Source organism: Sus scrofa, chromosome 14 (assembly GCF_054392235.1).
Source record: "Sus scrofa isolate SSC_HxYL_T2T_F1_AM1 chromosome 14, Sscrofa_HxYL_maternal_Yorkshire_Landrace_v2.0, whole genome shotgun sequence".
Lineage (NCBI taxonomy): Eukaryota > Metazoa > Chordata > Mammalia > Artiodactyla > Suidae > Sus > Sus scrofa.
In genome coordinates this window covers 110,406,265-110,423,538 of record NC_139396.1, presented here as the reverse complement: position 1 = coordinate 110,423,538, position 17,274 = coordinate 110,406,265, and the positions used below count along the sequence as shown (strand labels likewise).

The window sequence follows — 17,274 nt, the reverse complement described above, 5'->3', positions numbered from 1 at the left end:
GATGATGGCCTCATAGAATGAGTTTGGGAGTGTTCCTTCCTCTGCAGTTTTTTGGAATTGTACCAGAATCGGTGTTAGCTCTTCTCTAAATGTTTGATAGAATTCACCTGTGAAGCTATCTGGTCCTGGACTTTTGTTTGTTGGAAGTTTTTTAATCACAGTTTCAATTTCAGTACTTGTGATTGGTCCATTCATCTTTTCTATTTCATGTTGGTTTAGTCTTGGAAGATTGTACTTTTCTAAGAATTTGTCCATTTATTCTAGCTTGTCTATTTTATTGGCATCCAGTTGCTTGTAATATGATCCTTTGTATTATTGTAATGTCTGTGGTAACAGCTCCTTTTTCATTTCTAATTTTATTGATGTGAGTCCTCTTTTTTCTTGGTGAGTCTGGCTAGATGTTGATGAATTTTGATCTTTTCAAAGAACCAGCTTTTAGTTTCATTTATCTTTTCTATGGTTTTCTTCATTTATATTTCATTTATTTCTTCGCTGATCTTTATGATTTCTTTCCTTCTTCAAACATTGGGTTTTGTCTGTTCTTCTCTGTAGTTGCTTTAGGTTTTAAACTTAGGTTGTTTATTTGAGCTTTTTCTTGTTTTCTGAGGTAGGCTTGTATTGCTGTAAACTTGCCTCTTAGAACTGCTTTTGATTGTTGTGTTTTTGTTGTCATTTACTTCTAGATTTTTTTTTTAATTTCCTCTTTGATTTCTTGAGTGATCCATTGGTTGTTTAGTAGCATGTTGTTTAGTCTCCATGTGTTTGTGGGTGTTTTTTTTTTCTCTTTCTTTCTTTCTTTCTTTTTCTTATTGATTTCTAGTCTTACAGCATTGTGTGGTTGGAAAGGGCTTGATATGATTTCAATTTTCTTAAATTTACCAAGGCTTGATTTGTGGCCCAGCAGGTAATCTATCCTAGACAACATTCTTTGTGCACTTGAGAAGAATGTGTATTCTGCTGCTTTTGGATGGAATGTTCTATAAATATCTATTAAGTCCATCTGGTCTAATGCATCATTTAAGGCCTGTGGTTTCCTTGTTGATTTTCTGTCTGGATGATCAGTCCATTGCTTTAAGTGGGGTGCTAAAGTGTCCTGCTATTATTGTGTTATTGTCAAATTTCTCCTTTTAAGGTTGTTCGCAGTTGCCTTAAATTTTGAGGTGATCCTTTGTTGGGTGCATATATACTTACAATTGTTATATCATCTTCTTGGATTGATCCTTTAATCATTATGTAATGTCCTTCTTTGTCTCTTACAATATTCTTTATTTTAAGGTCTAATTTGTCTGATATGAGTATTGCTACTCCATCTTTCTTTTGATTCCCGTTTGCATGGAATATTTTCTTCCATCCTCTCACTTTGAATTTGTATGTATTCCTAGAACTGAAGTGGGTCTCTTGAAGCCAGCATATATATGGATCTTGTTTTTGTATCCATTCAGCCAGTCTATGTCTTTTGATTGGAACATTCAGTCTGTTTACATTTAAGATTGTTTTAAGTTTTTGGACTCTTAATTGCCAGTGCATCTCCAGTATCCTGCATTCATACTCTCCTCTTCTCACAATTTCTGATTTTGCCAGCATATTTCTGTGTGGATGACTTCCTGCCTTTACTATATGTATGCCTTTACCGGTGAGCCTTGTCATTTGTAATATTTTCGTTTCTAGTTGTGGCCTTTTCTATTCCACTTAAATTCCTTTAGTATTTGTTGTTAAGCTGGTTTAGTGGTGCTGAATTCTCTTAGCTTTTGCTTGTCTGTAAAGCTTTTGATTTCTCCTTCAAATGTGAATGAGAGCCTTGCTGGGTAGAGTAACCTTGATTGGAGGTTTTTTTCTTTCATCACTTTAAGTACAGTGTGCCACTCCCTTCTGGCCTGCAGAGGTTCTGCTGAAAAATCAGGCAATAACCTTATCACAGTTCCCTTGTATGTTATTTGTTCCTTTTCCCTAGCTGTTGTCAGTATTTTCTCTTTGCCTTTAATTTTGGTCAGTTTGATTAAAATGTGTCTTGGCAAAACTTCCCTTGAAAAAGACACATGCACTTGCATGTTCATTGCAGCACTATTCACAGTAGCCAAGACATGGAAACAACCTAAATGTCCACCTACAGATTTTTGGATTAGGAAGATGTGGTATATATATACAACGGAATACTACTCAGCCATAAAAAGAACAAAATAATGCCATTTGTGGCAACATGGATGGAACTAGAGACTCTCATACTAAGTGAGGTAAGGCAGAAAGAGAAAGACAAATACCATATGATAGTACTTATATCTGGAATCTAATATATGACATAGATGAACCTTTCCACAGAAAAGAAGTTCATGGACTTGGAGAATAAGACTCATGGTTGCCAAAGGGGAGGAGGAGGGAGCGGGATGGATTGAGAAATTGGGGTTAATAGATGCAGACTATTGCCTTTGGGATGGATAAGCAATGAGATCCTGCTGTGTAACACTGGGAACTGTATCTAGTGACTTATGATGGAGCATGATAATGTTAGAAAAAAGAATCTATACGTGTATGTGTAACTGGGTCAACATGCTGTACAGTAGAAAATTGACAGAGCACTGTAAACCAGCTATAATGAAAAAATAAAATAAAAATCATTATATATATATGAAAACCATAAAAATAAAAAAAAAATGTGTCTCGTAGTGTTCCTCCTTGGGTTTATTTTTTATGGTACTCACTGTGCTTCTTGGATTTGAGGGAGCAATTCCTTTCCCATGTTAGAAAAGTTTTTGGCTGTTACCTCTTCAAATATTTTCTCTCTCTCATCCTTCTGGCACCCCTGTAATACAGATGTTTGTGCATTTAACTTTGTCCCAGAGTTCTCTGAGACTCTTCATTTCTTTTAAATCTTTTTTCTCTTTTCTATTCCATGTCAGTGATTTCTGCCAGTCTGTCTTCCACCTTATTTGTTCTTATACCTCCTGTATTCTGCTCTTGGCTTCTTTTAGTGAATGTTTTATTTCAGTTATTGTATTTTGCATCTCTGCTTGCTTAGTCTTTAAATCTTCTATTTCTTTACTCAGTGTTTCTTGTAATTTAGCAATCTTTGCATCCAATTTATTTCCAAGATCTTTAATCATCTTTACTATCATTAGTCTAGTCTTTTTCATGGAGGTTAGTAATCGCCACATCACTTAGTTGTTTTTCTGAGGTTTTTTCTTTCTCCCTTATCTGAGTCATAATTCTCTGCCTTTTCATTTTGTATAGATTTTTAGTGTGGTCTCCTTTTTGCATACAATAAGGTTGTAGCCTCTCTTGCTTCTGATATCTGCCCCTGTTGTGGCTGAAGTTGGTACAGGGGCTTGTTGCAGGCTTCCTGATGGGAGGAACTGGTGCCTGCCCACTGGTAGGAGGAGCTGATTCTTATCCCGCTGGCAGGTGGGACTTTGTCTCTGGGTGTGATTAGAGGTGCCTGTGTGCCTAGGGGGTCTTTAGGCAATTTGTTAGCTGATGGTTGAGTCTGTGTTCCCACCTAGTTTGATGTTTTGCCTGTGGTTTCTCAGCCCTGATGGGCCAGATTTTTCCAAAATGGCCACCTCTGGAGGAACACACACTGATGGATTGTTCCCAAGACTTTTGCTTCCAGTGTCATTCCTCCTCAATGAGCCACATCACCCTATTTTCCCAGGAGATGCTGCAAGAATTGCAGGCAAGTCTGACCCAGATTCCTATTGAGTCTCTGCTTTGCCCTGAGAGCCAATGCACAAAAAGCCTGTGTGCACCTTTCAAGAATGGAGTCTCTGTTTCCCCCAGTCCTGTGGAGCTCCTGCACACAAGCCCAGCTGGCCCTCAGTGCCAAATGCTACAGGGATCCTCCTCCCAATGCCAGATCCCCAGGCGTGGGACCCTGATGTAGGGCTCAGAACTCTCACTCCCATGGGTGAGCCTCTAGAGCAATATAGTTACTTTCCAGTCTGTGGGCATCCAGTCTGTGGGCCACCCACCCGGGAGGTATGGGGTTGCTTATATCGTGTCATTGCCACTACTACTGTCTCGATTTGGCCTTTTCTTTGTCTTCTAGAGTGAGATATCTTTTTTTTTTTTTGATAGTTTCCAGTCTATTTTGTTGAAGGTCATTCAGTAAAAGCATTTTAAATTACCTTGTTGAAGTGATACTTAACATTGAGACATTGACTATGGAGACAACTTGAATCTCATTTCTAATTTCTTAAGGCCACAATTTATAGAGGCTCATGTCATATGGAGATTTCTACCAAGGAGGAAAAAGATGGACAGATTGCATCCTCACTGTCAGAAACTCCTCCAGATGTCCCCAAAATACCAACACAGTAATTCTCCCTTTTCTCTGTGACACACAGTTTATTGAAGGGACTGTCCTTTCCCTGGTGGATGTTCTTGGCAGCTTTGACATAAAATAACTGACCACATATGTGGGCTTATTCCTGGGTTCTCTATTCTATTCCCCTGGCCTGTGTGTGGCTTTTTATGCTATTTCTATACTGCTTGGTTACCACAGCTTTGTAATACGGCTTCAAGTCAGTGAGCAGGTTTTCTCCAGCTGCTGTTTTCCTTTCTCAGGATCCCCTTTGCTGTTTGGAGTCCTTTGTGATTCCATATAAATGTCAGGATTGTTTGTTGAGCTTCTGTGAAAAATTCCATTGGAATTTTGGCAGGATTTGCATTGAATGAGCATACTGTTTTGGGTAGAATGGACATTGTATCACTGCTAATTCTTTGCGTCTAAGAGCACAGGATATCTTTCCATTTATTTACATCTCCAGTTTCTTCATTGATGTCTTATAGTTTTCAGTTTGCAGCTCTTTCACATCTTGGGTTAAATTGGTCTAATGGTAGCACCATACATTCAAAATGGTCTGCACACCAAATTGGCCATAAACATAGTGGTTCAGAGACCAGGGATGTGCATCTGCCTCTGACCCAATCATTGCTCTAGAGATCCCAGCATCTCTCATCAATCTTCTCCATGTTGTTCTGACCTTTGCTCTTCTTTTCAGCTGGTATCTTGCCAGATCATTTATGGAGAAATAAGATCCTATCTGGCAAGAACAGAATCACCTTCCCAGCACATAAGGAAAGAATGGGCATGGGCCCACACCCATCTTAGCTTTCTCTGCCTGTCTAGCCCCATCACTTCAGAAAAATGTTTCCGTCCTCCTGTCAGAAGCCAAACCCCACGTAAAGGACTTAGATGTAAAGGAAAGCAGAATATTGCCTTGAGCAATGAACACCTTCAAAACAGAAACAAAACAAGCTCCCCAATACTGCAGGTGCAAGAACGGTGTGCAGAGCCTTCCCCTTTTCCTTCCTGGAAGCAGGAGACAACATATCCATCCTCCCACCCCAGCCCCATGGAAGGTGTCCTCTCTCTGCTGGAAGGAGGATGACATTGTTATCCTCAAGGGCAGAAAGCAGAGAATGAGAGAATTCTGTCCAAACAGATGTTGCTCAACATAATTCTCGTCCTCCTTAGCCTCCCCACACAGTGTATTTCCTTTTCCACAATCGCCTGTCTTTGTTCAACCCCACAGAAAAGCATTTACATTTTGCCACTTAGGCAGTTCCCATCGCGGCTTAGCAGTAACAACCCAACTACTCGGCATGAGGATGCGGGTTCAATCCTTGGCCTCACTCAACGGGTTAAGGATCCAGTGTTGCCGTGAGCTGTGGTATAAATAGGACACAGACATGGCTGTGGCTGTAGCGTAGGCTGCTGGTAGCTGCAGCTCTGATTGGACCCCTAGCCTGGGAACGTCCACATACTGCAGGTGCAGCCCAAAAAGATAAGTTTTGCCACTTCTCTGGTCCTTTCTTCATTTCCTTAGGAGGGTGCCCTGGGTTACAACATAAAACCTAGGGGAAATAAATGTGTGTGCTTCTATCCTGTAAATCTATCTCATTTCCATTTAATTTTCAGGACCAGCTGTCAACTCTAAGAGGGCTGAGATGTGATTTTGCCTCAGAAACATCTTTCTTGCCGACAGTTTTGAATTCTGCCTCTTTCTTTGGCTTGATTCTTCAGTATGCTGCCATGCTTTCAGCTACCATCTTCAAAAACTCTGTGACCATGGGCTCTGTCATTCAAAATGAAAACACATTCTTACCGTATGATCCAGCCCTGAACATCTTGGGCCCAAATGAGTCCAGTGCTTACATCTGCACAGAAACCTGCACTGGGATGTTTAGGGCAGCTTTATTCATAACTGCAAGAACTTAGAAGCAACCAAGATCCCTTTCAGGAGGTGAATGGAGGAGTTCCCATCATGGCTCAGCAGAAACAAATCTGAATAGCATACATGAGGATGCAGGTTCAATCCCTGGCCTCATTCAGTGGGTTAAGGATCCAGCGTTTCTGTGAGCTGTGGTCTAGGTAGCAGATGTGACTTGGATCCCAGGTGGCTGTGGCGTAGGCCAGCAACTGCAGCTCCAATTGGATTCCTAGCCTGGGAACATCCATATGCTACAGGTGTGACCCTAAAAAGCAAAAAAAAGGAAGTGAATGGACACATAGACTGTGGTACATCTGTGCAACAGAATGTTCTTCAGCACTGAAAAGAAATGAGATATGGAGCCATGGGGAGACAGGTGGGGCACCTTAAGTGCATATTACTTGCTGAGAGAAGCCAATCTGGGAAGGTGGCATAACTTAGGGTACCAAATATATATACAACATACAGGGAAAGGCAAACCATAGAAGGGGTGAAAGTGTGTTGCCAGGGGTTTGTAGCAGGACTGGCATGGGGGTGGTGATAAATAGTTTGAGCACAGAGGATTTTTAAGACAGTGAAACTGTTCCGTATGATACATTTGTGGTGACATACAGGTGTCAAAACCCATAGTCTGTACATCACCAGGAGTGACCCCTAATGTACACAGTGGACTCTGGTGATCATGTGTCCATGTAGATTCACCCATAGCGACAGACACAGAGAATGCTGACAGAATAGTTGGGGAGCGGCAGGCCCTCAGCGCCTGTGGGGTGGGGGGTGTTGGGACGACGATGCAGCACAGCACAGCAGGGGGCATGACATCCCTGCACTCTGCCCAATTTTGCTGTAAATTCAAAATTTCTTTTAAAAAAAAAAACTTAAACAAATATTCCAGTAGTATCACATGGTTGCTCCTCTTCCAGTCTTCAGTTTGTGTGGGCCACTTGCCAGTCAAACTTCAGCATACATTATCCTTTCAGCCTGCACTCTCAAAGTTTCTGCTGACATCTCCTTTTTATCTTGCTGTGCTCTTTTTTGAACTAGTATTTTTCTCTTCTTTTTTAAGATTGATGTATAATTGATGTGTGAGATTATATTAGTTTTCTGATATACAATATAGTAATTTGCTATTTTCATACATTACAAAATGATCACCAAGTTAAAACTAGTTACCATCATCCCCATACAATGTTATTACAGTATTGTGGACTCTGTTCCCTGAGCTGCACATCACATCCCCACGACATCTGTTTTATAACTGGAATTTGGTACCTGTTAACCTTTCTCACCTATTGTGCTCATCCCCCACCCCATTCCCTCTGACAACCATGAGCTTGTTCTTGGAATCTGAGAGTCCGTTTTAGTTTATTGTGTTTGGTTTTGTAGATTCTATATAAAAGTGACAACATCTCTCACTTAGCACAATACCTTTTAGGTCCATTCATGTCACAAGATACCATTCTCTTTTATGGCTGAGTCATATTCCAGTGTGTGTATGTAAACATATATATATATGAAATATTTATCTGTTCATCTGTAGATGAACACTTTGGTGGCTTCACTAGAGAACTCAAAGGGTGCATATATCGTGTGTGTGTGTGTGTGTGTGTGCACTTTTTAGGGCCAGGCTCGAAGTCGAATTGGAGCTACAGCTGCCGACCTATACCACAGCCACAGCAACACTTGGATCCTTAACCCATTGACTGAGGCCAGGGTTCGAACCCGCAACCTCATGGTCCCTGGTCGGATTTGTTTCCACTGCGCCACAATGCGAACTCCCAAAGGATGCATGTATCTTTTTGAATTTGTGGTTTTGTTTCCTTCAGAAAAATACCCCCAAGTGTGATTCCTTCATCATACAGTAGTTCTTTTTTTAATTTTTTGAAGAACTTCCGTATTGTTTTCCATAGTGGCTGTACCAATAAACATTCCCAGCAATATGCCTGAGGGTTTGTTTCCCTTTGCTCCACATCCTCACCAGTAAGAGTTATTTGTGGTCTTTTGAATGATAGCCATTCCTTCAGGTGTGAAGTGATAATCTCATTGTGATTTGGGTGTGCCTTTCCCTGAGGGGTAAGTGATATTGATCATCCTTTCATGTGTTTGCTGGCCATATGTGTATATTCTTTGGAAAAAAGTTTGGTCTTCCGCCAATGTTTTGTTTGTTTTTGGTTTTTGTTGTAAGGTTGAGTTATGTGAGGTTTTGGTCTATTTTGGATATGAACCCCTTACCAGATACATTGTTTGCAAATATTTTCTTACATTCAATAGGCTGCCTTTTCATTTTGTGGATTGTTTCCTTTGCTCTTAAAAAGCTTTTCAGTTGATGAAGTCCTATTTGTTTCTTTTGCTTTTGTTTCCCTTGCTTAAGGTGACAGACCCCAAAAATATTGTTAAGACTGATGTCAAAGAGCACACTGCGTGTCTTCTTCTGGGGTTTTATGGCTTCAAGTCTTACATTGAAGTATTTGATTCATTTTGAGGTTATTTTTTTAGATGTGTTTTTATATTATTTTGTAGACTTATAAGATTTCAGTTTGTTCTTGTGCTTGTAGCTGTAGAGTTTTCCCAACTTTGTTTATCAAAGAGGAGGCTATCTTTTCCCCATTGTATTTTCTCACTTTCTTTGTTATAGATGAATTGACCATATAAGCATGGGTTTATTTCTGGGCTTGCAGTTCTGTTCCATGGATCTATGTGTTTTTTTTGTTTTTGTTTTTTTTTGTTTTTGTTTTTGTTTTGGAGTGGGGTTCCCAAGCCAGAGATCAGATTCAAGCCGCAGTTGGCAACCTATGCTGCAGGCGTGGCAGCATAGGATCCTTAACCCACTGTGCTGGGCCAGGGATCAAACCTGTGTTCCAGCACTGTGGAGACACTGCTGATCCCATTGCTCCCTAGTGGGAACTCCTGTGTGTATTTCTTTTGTGACAATACCTTATTGTTTTGATGATTCTGTTTGTAGTATAGTTTGAAATAGGGAGAGTAATATGTCCAGGTTTTTGCTTCTTTCTTAAAATTGTATTGACTCTTCAGGTTCTTCCTTGTTTCCGTAACATTTTAGAACCATACACATTTTTATTCTGCAAAAAATCTCATTAGTGTTTTGATAGGATAGGAATGGCATCAAATCTCTAGATTGTCCTGGGATGTGGAATCATTTTAAAAGTACAAGTTGGTTGAATTCATGACCAGCACATATCTTTTCATTTGTTTGTGTTATCTTCAACTTCATTTTCTTCTTCTTCTTCTTTTTTTTTTTTTTTTTTTTTTTTTTTCTTTTTAGGGTGGCATCCACGACATATGGAGTTCCCAGGTCAGGAGTTGAATCAGAGCTGCAGCTGCCAGCCACAGCCACAGTAACTCAGGATCCAAGCCACATCTGCAACCTACACTTCAGCTCATGGCAACACCCAATCCTTAACCCACTGAGTGAGGCCAGGGATCAAACCTGCATCCTCACGGATACTTGTTAGGTTCATTACCACTGAGCCACAGTGGGAACTCTGTCTTTGGTTTCTTTCATCAAGGCCTTCCAGTTTTCTGAGTTCAGGTCTCTTACTTCCTGGGTTAAATGTAACCCTAGGTATTTTATTTTTGTTAATGTCATTGTCAGTGGGGTTACTTTTTTAATTTCTCATTCTTTTTTTTTTTTTTTTTTTTTTTTGGCTGTACCTATGGCATGTGGAAGTTCCCAAGGAGGGATTGAACCTGCACCACAACTATGTATGACCCAAACCACTGCAGTGACAATGCTTAATATATAACTTGCTGTACCACAAGAGCGTGACTTAATTTCTCATTCTGATAATTTATTTTTAGTGTGTAGAAGTACAACCAATTTCTGTGGATTAATTTTCTATCCTGCCACTTTACTGAATTTTCTACTGGGTTGTATTTGTTTTTGGGTGTCATCTTCAGGATTTTCTCTTTTTTTTAATTTTTTTTATGATTTTTATTTTTTTATTTTAGTTGGTTTACAGTGTTCTGTCAATTTCTACTGAACAGCAAAGTGACCCAGTCATGTATATATACACACATTCTTTTTTTTTTTTTTCACATTATCCTCCATCATGTTCCATCGCAAGTGTTTGGATATAGTTCCCTGTGCTGTATGTCTTCAGGATTTTCTATACAAGTATTGTATCATCTGAAAACAGTAAAGTCTTACTTTTTCCTCTGCCGTTGGATTCCTTTTTATTTCTTTTTCTCATATAATTACTATAGCTCCTAGACCATGTCAAATGAAAATGGCAAGAGTGGTCAGGTTTAGAGTTAGGTTTAAGCATAACTAGCCCTCTTCCCCTTCCTCCTTCTCCGTCTCTGAGGCCTCTAGGAAGGACAGGACTAGTGCAGGGTCGCACATGACTCAGGGACTTAAGCTGGACTGTTGTTTCTCTGCCTCCTCATCCTGGGCATAGTTTTGTGTACTATCTGTGTACCTTCTTTGATCAAGTGTTTATTCAGAGCTTTCCCTATTTTTTTAGGGTTGTTTGAGTTAGAATTCCTTGTATATTTTGCAACAAATCCTTTGTTAAATGTCTATTTGCAAATATTTTTCTCTCGGTTTCTGACTTGTCATTTGATTTTTCTAAGACCTTCCACAAAGTAGAAATCTTGAATTTTACAAAGTCCATGATATTCCTTGTTTTACTTTCTGGATTCCCTTCTTTGTCGTGTGTTAAAACTCAGAGCTCATGATCTACATGACCAAACCCAAGCTCCTTTTGTTTTTCTATTTTTTCTTAAATAATTTTTAATAGCTTTGTATTTAAAATTTGTGTATGGATAATTTTGCGTGAACTTGATGTACATCGTAAAGTTTGCAACAAATTCATTTCATTCCCTGGGGTTTCCAATTAATTGTTCCTTAACTATTTTTAGAAAAGTTTTGGCACGTTTTGAATTTCTACAGTTTAAGGGATTCAGCAGTTGTGCCAGCAGGGGGCGCTGTCTCCAGTGACCTGTGAGTGAGGCACAGCCTGCAGTTCCCACGCTATCCACAGGAGGGCCAAGTCCCTACCCCGCGACCCACAGCGTATACACATTCCACCCGCGACTTGGCTCTGTGCAGTGGAAAGTGATTCCAAGTCTCTTCAGGCACCGGCAGGGCTTAGGCTTGGGTCACCTTGGATCACCAACTCTGCTGACAGGAGCTCAGTCTCCTTAGGAGTCACTGGGATTTAGCTTCAGGGCAACACAGGTCTGCGTCCAGACAGACAGGAGCTGGGTTTCCTGATGGCCTGGGAGGAAAAGTAGGGAGAAGCTTCAGTGTGACTGGCCTTGGCCTTGCGGGGGCTTCATGTGACCCCAGAAGGGCTTGATGTTGAAAAGGGTTTTTAGTCAGTTTTGTGCTTCGTGTAACCAACATGAGTTATGTAGTGTCCATTTTTCCCAGAACTGCTTATTGTGGGGCCTGTCCTTCCCCTTGGTGTGTCCTTGGCCCCTTTGTCATAAATTAACTGTCATAATTAACTGTCCTTGTGATTTTAATTCTGAGCTCTCTAGTTCCTCTGGTCCCTGCACCTGTTCCTGTGCCAATTCCACACTGTTTTGGTGACTGTAGCTTCATACTGTACTGTGGCGTCTAGGAGCAAGATGCCTCCAGCCTCTTCGGCTTTCTGAGTAGCATTTTGGCTGTTTGGGGTCCTTTGTGGTGCCACACCAATGTTAGGATGATTTGCTCTGTTTCTGTGAAAAATACCATTGGAATTATGGTAGGGATTGCATTCACTGTGTCTGTTGCTTTGAGTAGAATGAAAATTTTAATAGTATTATTCCATTACATGAGAATAGGCTATTTTTCCATTTATTTGTGTCTTTTTAAGTTTCTTCATCAATGTCTTAAAGCTTTCAGTGTGCAAGTCTTTCATGTCCTTGGTTAAATTTAACCCTGGATACTTTGTTCTTTTTGATGGAATTATAAATAGGGCTGTTTTTTCCCTCTAATGATTCATTATTAGTGTTTAGAACTGCAGTTGATTTTTGTGTATTGATTTTGTTACTTTATTGATTTCAACTTACTGAATTCATTTATTTTTAATAGTTTTTTGGTGGAATAATGTGGAAAATGGAAATTCAGAAATCCCACTGTTTCTCCCACTTTCAGGTCACCCACAACATGGAAGAAATCGACTCCTAATACAATCTTCCCACAGTATCTCTAAGTTACATGTGGACTTTGGGTGAAATGGATCTGGTAAGGCTTGGCCTCTATATGGATGTTTGATGTTTTCTCTGCTTTTCTGGCATGGTACTGATGTGGTATTTTGAAAAATAATGTATTTTCCACTAATTTCAAATGTGTAGACTTTACATACACAAAAACAAGTCTTATATTTTACTTAAATATATTTCTAAGGCGTTCCTGTCGTAGATCAGTGGGTTAACAACCTGACTAGTATCCATGAGGATGTGGGTTTGATCCCTGGTCTTGGCAGGTTAAAGGATCCAGCGTTGTCTCAAGCTGCAGCATAGGTCGCAGATGGTGGTAGCTTGGATCTGGCATTGCTTTGGTGTAGGCCGGCAGCTCCAGCTCAGATTCAACCCCTAGCCTGGGAACCTGCATATGCCATGGGTGTGGCCCTAAAAGACAAAAGAAAGAAAGAAAGAAATATATATATATTCCTAAATATTATCGTTGATATTTAAAATTGAATTGTTTTCATAAATTCTTTTTTAGATTATTTATTGCTAGTGTATACATTTAAGATTTTTGTGAATTGACTTTTTTCTTACAGCTTTGCTGAACAAGTTGACATGCTCAAATAAGTTTTGTTGATATAGGTAGTTTAGTATGTAAGATGATGTGATCCGTGTTCTGTACATGGACACAGTTTTAATTTTTCCATTGACAACTTGGATGCCTTTATTTCTTTCCTCAAGACTCTGGGTAGAACTTCCAGTACGCTTTTGAGTAACAGCTTCCTGGCCTTGCTCCTGATTTCAGGAGTAAATCTTTCAGTCTTTAACTTTGAACATGATGCTTGTATACTGTTCTTTTCCATATTGAACAAGTTTTCTTTTATTCCTACTTTCTTGAGTGTTTGTATCATAAAACAGCACTGGATTTTGATTATAGCTTTTTCCACAATAATTGATATGATCATATGTTTTTACCTCACACCTTTATTATGGTTTAATACATTCCTTAGTTTTAACATGTTGAACATTTCTAGTGTAGATACTTGATTATGGTATCACTCACTTAATGTTGTACTGGTTTCATGTTACTCTTTGGTGAGGACTCTCTTATATTCCTGTTTATAGGGTATACTAATATAGTTTTCTTTTTTATGATGTATTTGTGTGATTTATTAGATTTGGTTTGGTGGTGGTGGTTTGAAGAGCTAGCATTAGGTCTGGGACTGTTGTGGATGCTGGGGCTGAGTTATGGTTTAGGGTTGCCCTTATGGTTTAAGTTTTGTGGTTATGGTTTACAGTTATGACTTATTTATGCATATGATTATTGAAAACATTTAATAATTTTGTTTATTGGTTAAGGTTTATGGTTTTCATTTCAGGGTGTGAGGAGTATGGGTGTTAGGGTATGGGCTAGAATTAGGGTTCAGGTAGGATACAGGGATGAGTATGGGTTAGGTAAGGTACTTGTTTAAAGTACAGGCTAGAGAGAGCTAAGATTAGGCCAGGGTCAGAGTTTAGGGTTAGGATCAGGGTTAGGGTCAAGGTTGAGCTAAACCATTGTTTTTCTCCTCCAGTCCTAGGCTCTGATAGAAGATGAATGAAATGTCTGCTCTGGTCACTCACTGTTTCAAATTGAATTCAGCCTCAGTCAAGTGTTCTTAGGGCCTCAATGGTCTTGCAGGGCTTCCGTCCACCCTCCTGCCTGGGAACGGTGATGCAGGCCCCACTCTGTCAGGGCACTCAGTAGACATTTGTGGATCTGTACAGGACTGGGTGCATCGAGATTCCAGCCCCCAGCTGTTGCCTTCTTGAGGGCTGGCAAGGCCCTACTGGGGACGCGATGGATCCTTTGTTCCACCCACATTGATGTAGAAACGCTCAGGTCTCAGAACAGCCCTTGCCCTCTGAGCATCCAGGCAGCCATCCATGGTCCTCCAGCTCAGGACAGCCTTGGCTCTTCAAACTGCTGTGACCAGTCACTAAGCTGATTGTGCTGCTTAGTGAACAGCTACCTGGGCGGCCAGACAGTTCCTTGGGCTGTTTCCATCCCCAACACCCATGTCAGTGAGACAAATGCCTCCTTCCTCAGCCTCTTATCCTGCCAAGACGGGCAGTAACCCTCCACATCTTGCATTATGGCTCTGATCATGGCAGCCGCACACACTGGCCCTGTAGTCTTTTGACTTTCAGGGTGTAACAAAGATTGACATTCCTATTCATCGAGAATCAAAGGTATGGAAGCAGCTGGGCCTCCTTACAGGCAGTTTTCACATTGAGGCCATATGGCCTTGGGGGGGAGGTATGTGCTTCTGTGGCCCATACCCTGTGGTCTCTGGAAAGCCCCCAACTCTGTTATGGTGTAGAATAATCCTTGAGAGTCCCATTGTTTCACTGACTAAGTATTTACCCCTCTAGTAAATACTTATTCTGTAGAGAGCAAAGACTGAAAGATGAGTAGATATGTTCTTCACGGGTAGGTGATTAATGTGGCCAGGGGCAGATATGACTCTTGGTCTCCCACCTCCCAAGGTCAGGAATGAGGTCCGTGTGCATTCTGAGGGCACACAGGCTATTCTTGGCCAGTCTCCGAAATGTGAGGACCCGATACCCAGGGCAGGAACTCTGAGTTTACCATCACCAACAAAGTTGCTTTTTCAGCAAGTGGAAGAAGATCTTGTGATCCTGGAAGGATATAAGAGCACTGGATGGGTAATCCCAGTCCCTGACCCTAAGAGAACCCCTTCCTTCCTTGGGCTTCAGATACACAGTTATTCAGTGAGCTGTCAGTGATGTGGAATCTGCTGCTTTCCCCAACCCGGCATCTATTCTCAGCATGTCAGCTTTTGGTCCACACATTTGAAGAGGACTGATCCCCTGTTCCACCCACCTCAAAGGTAGACATGTGCCTACCTCTGGCTAATCCCATGTTCCATCCTCCTGGTACTCTAGTGGGTTCAAGGATGAGAATGTGACCCAGGCCAGAGCAAAGGGATTTAAAGCCCTGACTCCCATGGAACCTAAAAAATGAAAGACCCTTCCCAGTAAAATGGACATGAGCAGTTTCAACCTGGAGTTGCTGGAGGCCCCTGATGCAGAGACAGTCTGTGCAGAGGAGGGGGCCACCACAAAGTCACTTAGTAGGACAAAGGGGCCAGGTCACACTGTGAGAGTGTGAGCCCCTGTCCCACCAGGCCTAAAATCACTCTTATAACTGCCTCTTGCAAGTATTAGTTCTATCATTAAGAAGTTTACAAATTTATATCAATGTTTCCAATCCATTGGAATCAAAAAAGTCTAGCTGACATGTCAGAATCAATACTCCCCAAGGCTCCTGGGAGTTCCCTTGTAGCTCAGCAGTAACGAACCCAACTAGCATCCATGAGGATATGGGTTTGATCCCTGGCCTCGTTTAGTGGGTAAAAGATCTGGTATTGCTGTGAGCTGTGGTGTAGGTTGCAGACGTGGCTTAGATCCCATGTTGCTGTGGTTGTGGTGTAGACCAGGAGCTGCAGCTCCGATTGGACCCCTAGCCTGGGAACTTCCTTATGCCACAGGTGCAGCCCTAAAAAGCAAAAAAAAAAAAAAAAAAAAAAATCCCTGAGCCTCCCTCTGGCAGGGTGTCCTCATTCATGGGGGTCATGGTGGGCAGCGGTAAATACACTAAGTGGGGTCAGATCTTAGGGGAGCTGCCAGACATCTCTGTTCCAGGAGAAGGAAACCCGAGTAATGAGAAGAGAACCAGCTGAGGGAAGAGGTAGCTTATTGATCTCTTTGTATTTTCCTTATTTTAGGGTCATTTTGTAAATTTGTTATCATTACAGAATCACTCATTTCCTCTAAATTTCCAGTTTGATGCAATAGTTTTATCTTATTTGCCTTTTAAATTTTCCCCTTTTCGCTTCCTATAGAACTGTCACAATGAATACATGTTGATACCTTTTTATAAGCTGAAGTCCATTATTTTATTCTGGTTCCCCTTGTTCTACCTTTTTATATGCCAGACCTCATCCAGGAAACCACATGTCATATAGTCATCATATCTGTTTAGGGTCCTCTGGGCTTTGGTAGTTTCTCAGATTCTCCTTGACAGTGTGGAGAGGACTGGTCAGGTATTTTGTAGACTGTCTCACATTGGGATTTACTTGGAATTTTTCTCAAGATTAGACTGTGTTTCTGGGTTTCACGGAGGCAGATTTCAGAGGTCAAGTGCATATTCATTGTACATCTGGGGACAGGCTCTCAAGGCAACTTAATCACCATTCATGTTACTTTTGGTCATGTGGCTGAGGTCGTGTTTGTCAGGTTTCCCTGCTGTGAAGTTATTTTTCCCACGTCCATTATACTCATGGTTATAATTCAGTCACTATTGGGGTGCTTGGTTCATTCTTGCTTTGGCTATTGAGAGCTTTTTCCAGTGTCTCATGGAATTATGTCAAATGAAAACATCTTGTGGAGTTTTTTTATTTGCTCCTTTTTTTTTTTTCACCTGTGCCCAGGACATAAGGAAGTTCCCAAGTCAAGGATCAAAGCCATGCCACAGCAGCAACCCAAGCCACTGCAGTGACAACACTGGATCCTTAATATGCGGTACCACAAGGGAACTCCCTTTCTTGATACTTCTTTACTTTCTGATACTTCAAGATTATCCTGGCTCATACGTTTACTCTCTGAGTCTTAGCAGACATATCTTCAAAGAGCCCTGTTTCCTTTTATTAGAGGATGGTGTTAAAAACTTGCATTTGGAAGCTAAATGTACTCAGCTGACAATGCACTGAAATTGAAGCATTTATTCCAACCTACACTTATACACTTAATTACAAAGATTTCTATATGGAACTGTCTGTATCCATGTTAAGTTAAAGATTAGTTTATATAGATGTCACCAACCTGACCCATTATTACATGGATATTGTTAATTGCTAAATTG

General features: G+C 40.8%; 1 non-coding gene across 24 annotated transcripts in view; it reads left to right on the top strand.

Moving 5' to 3' along the window:
* The window catches only part of LOC102164631 (uncharacterized), a 97,089-nt gene that overhangs the window by 45,149 nt on the left and 34,666 nt on the right, over positions 1–17,274 (top strand). For 21 of the 24 annotated variants that reach the window (XR_014827471.1, XR_014827466.1, XR_014827463.1 and 18 more), the window contains one exon: positions 12,313–12,402. The exons of the other annotated variants lie outside the window; for them this stretch is intronic. This is a non-coding gene — a transcript (uncharacterized LOC102164631). The remainder of the gene's footprint in view (positions 1–12,312; positions 12,403–17,274) is intronic. 24 annotated transcript variants of the gene reach the window in all.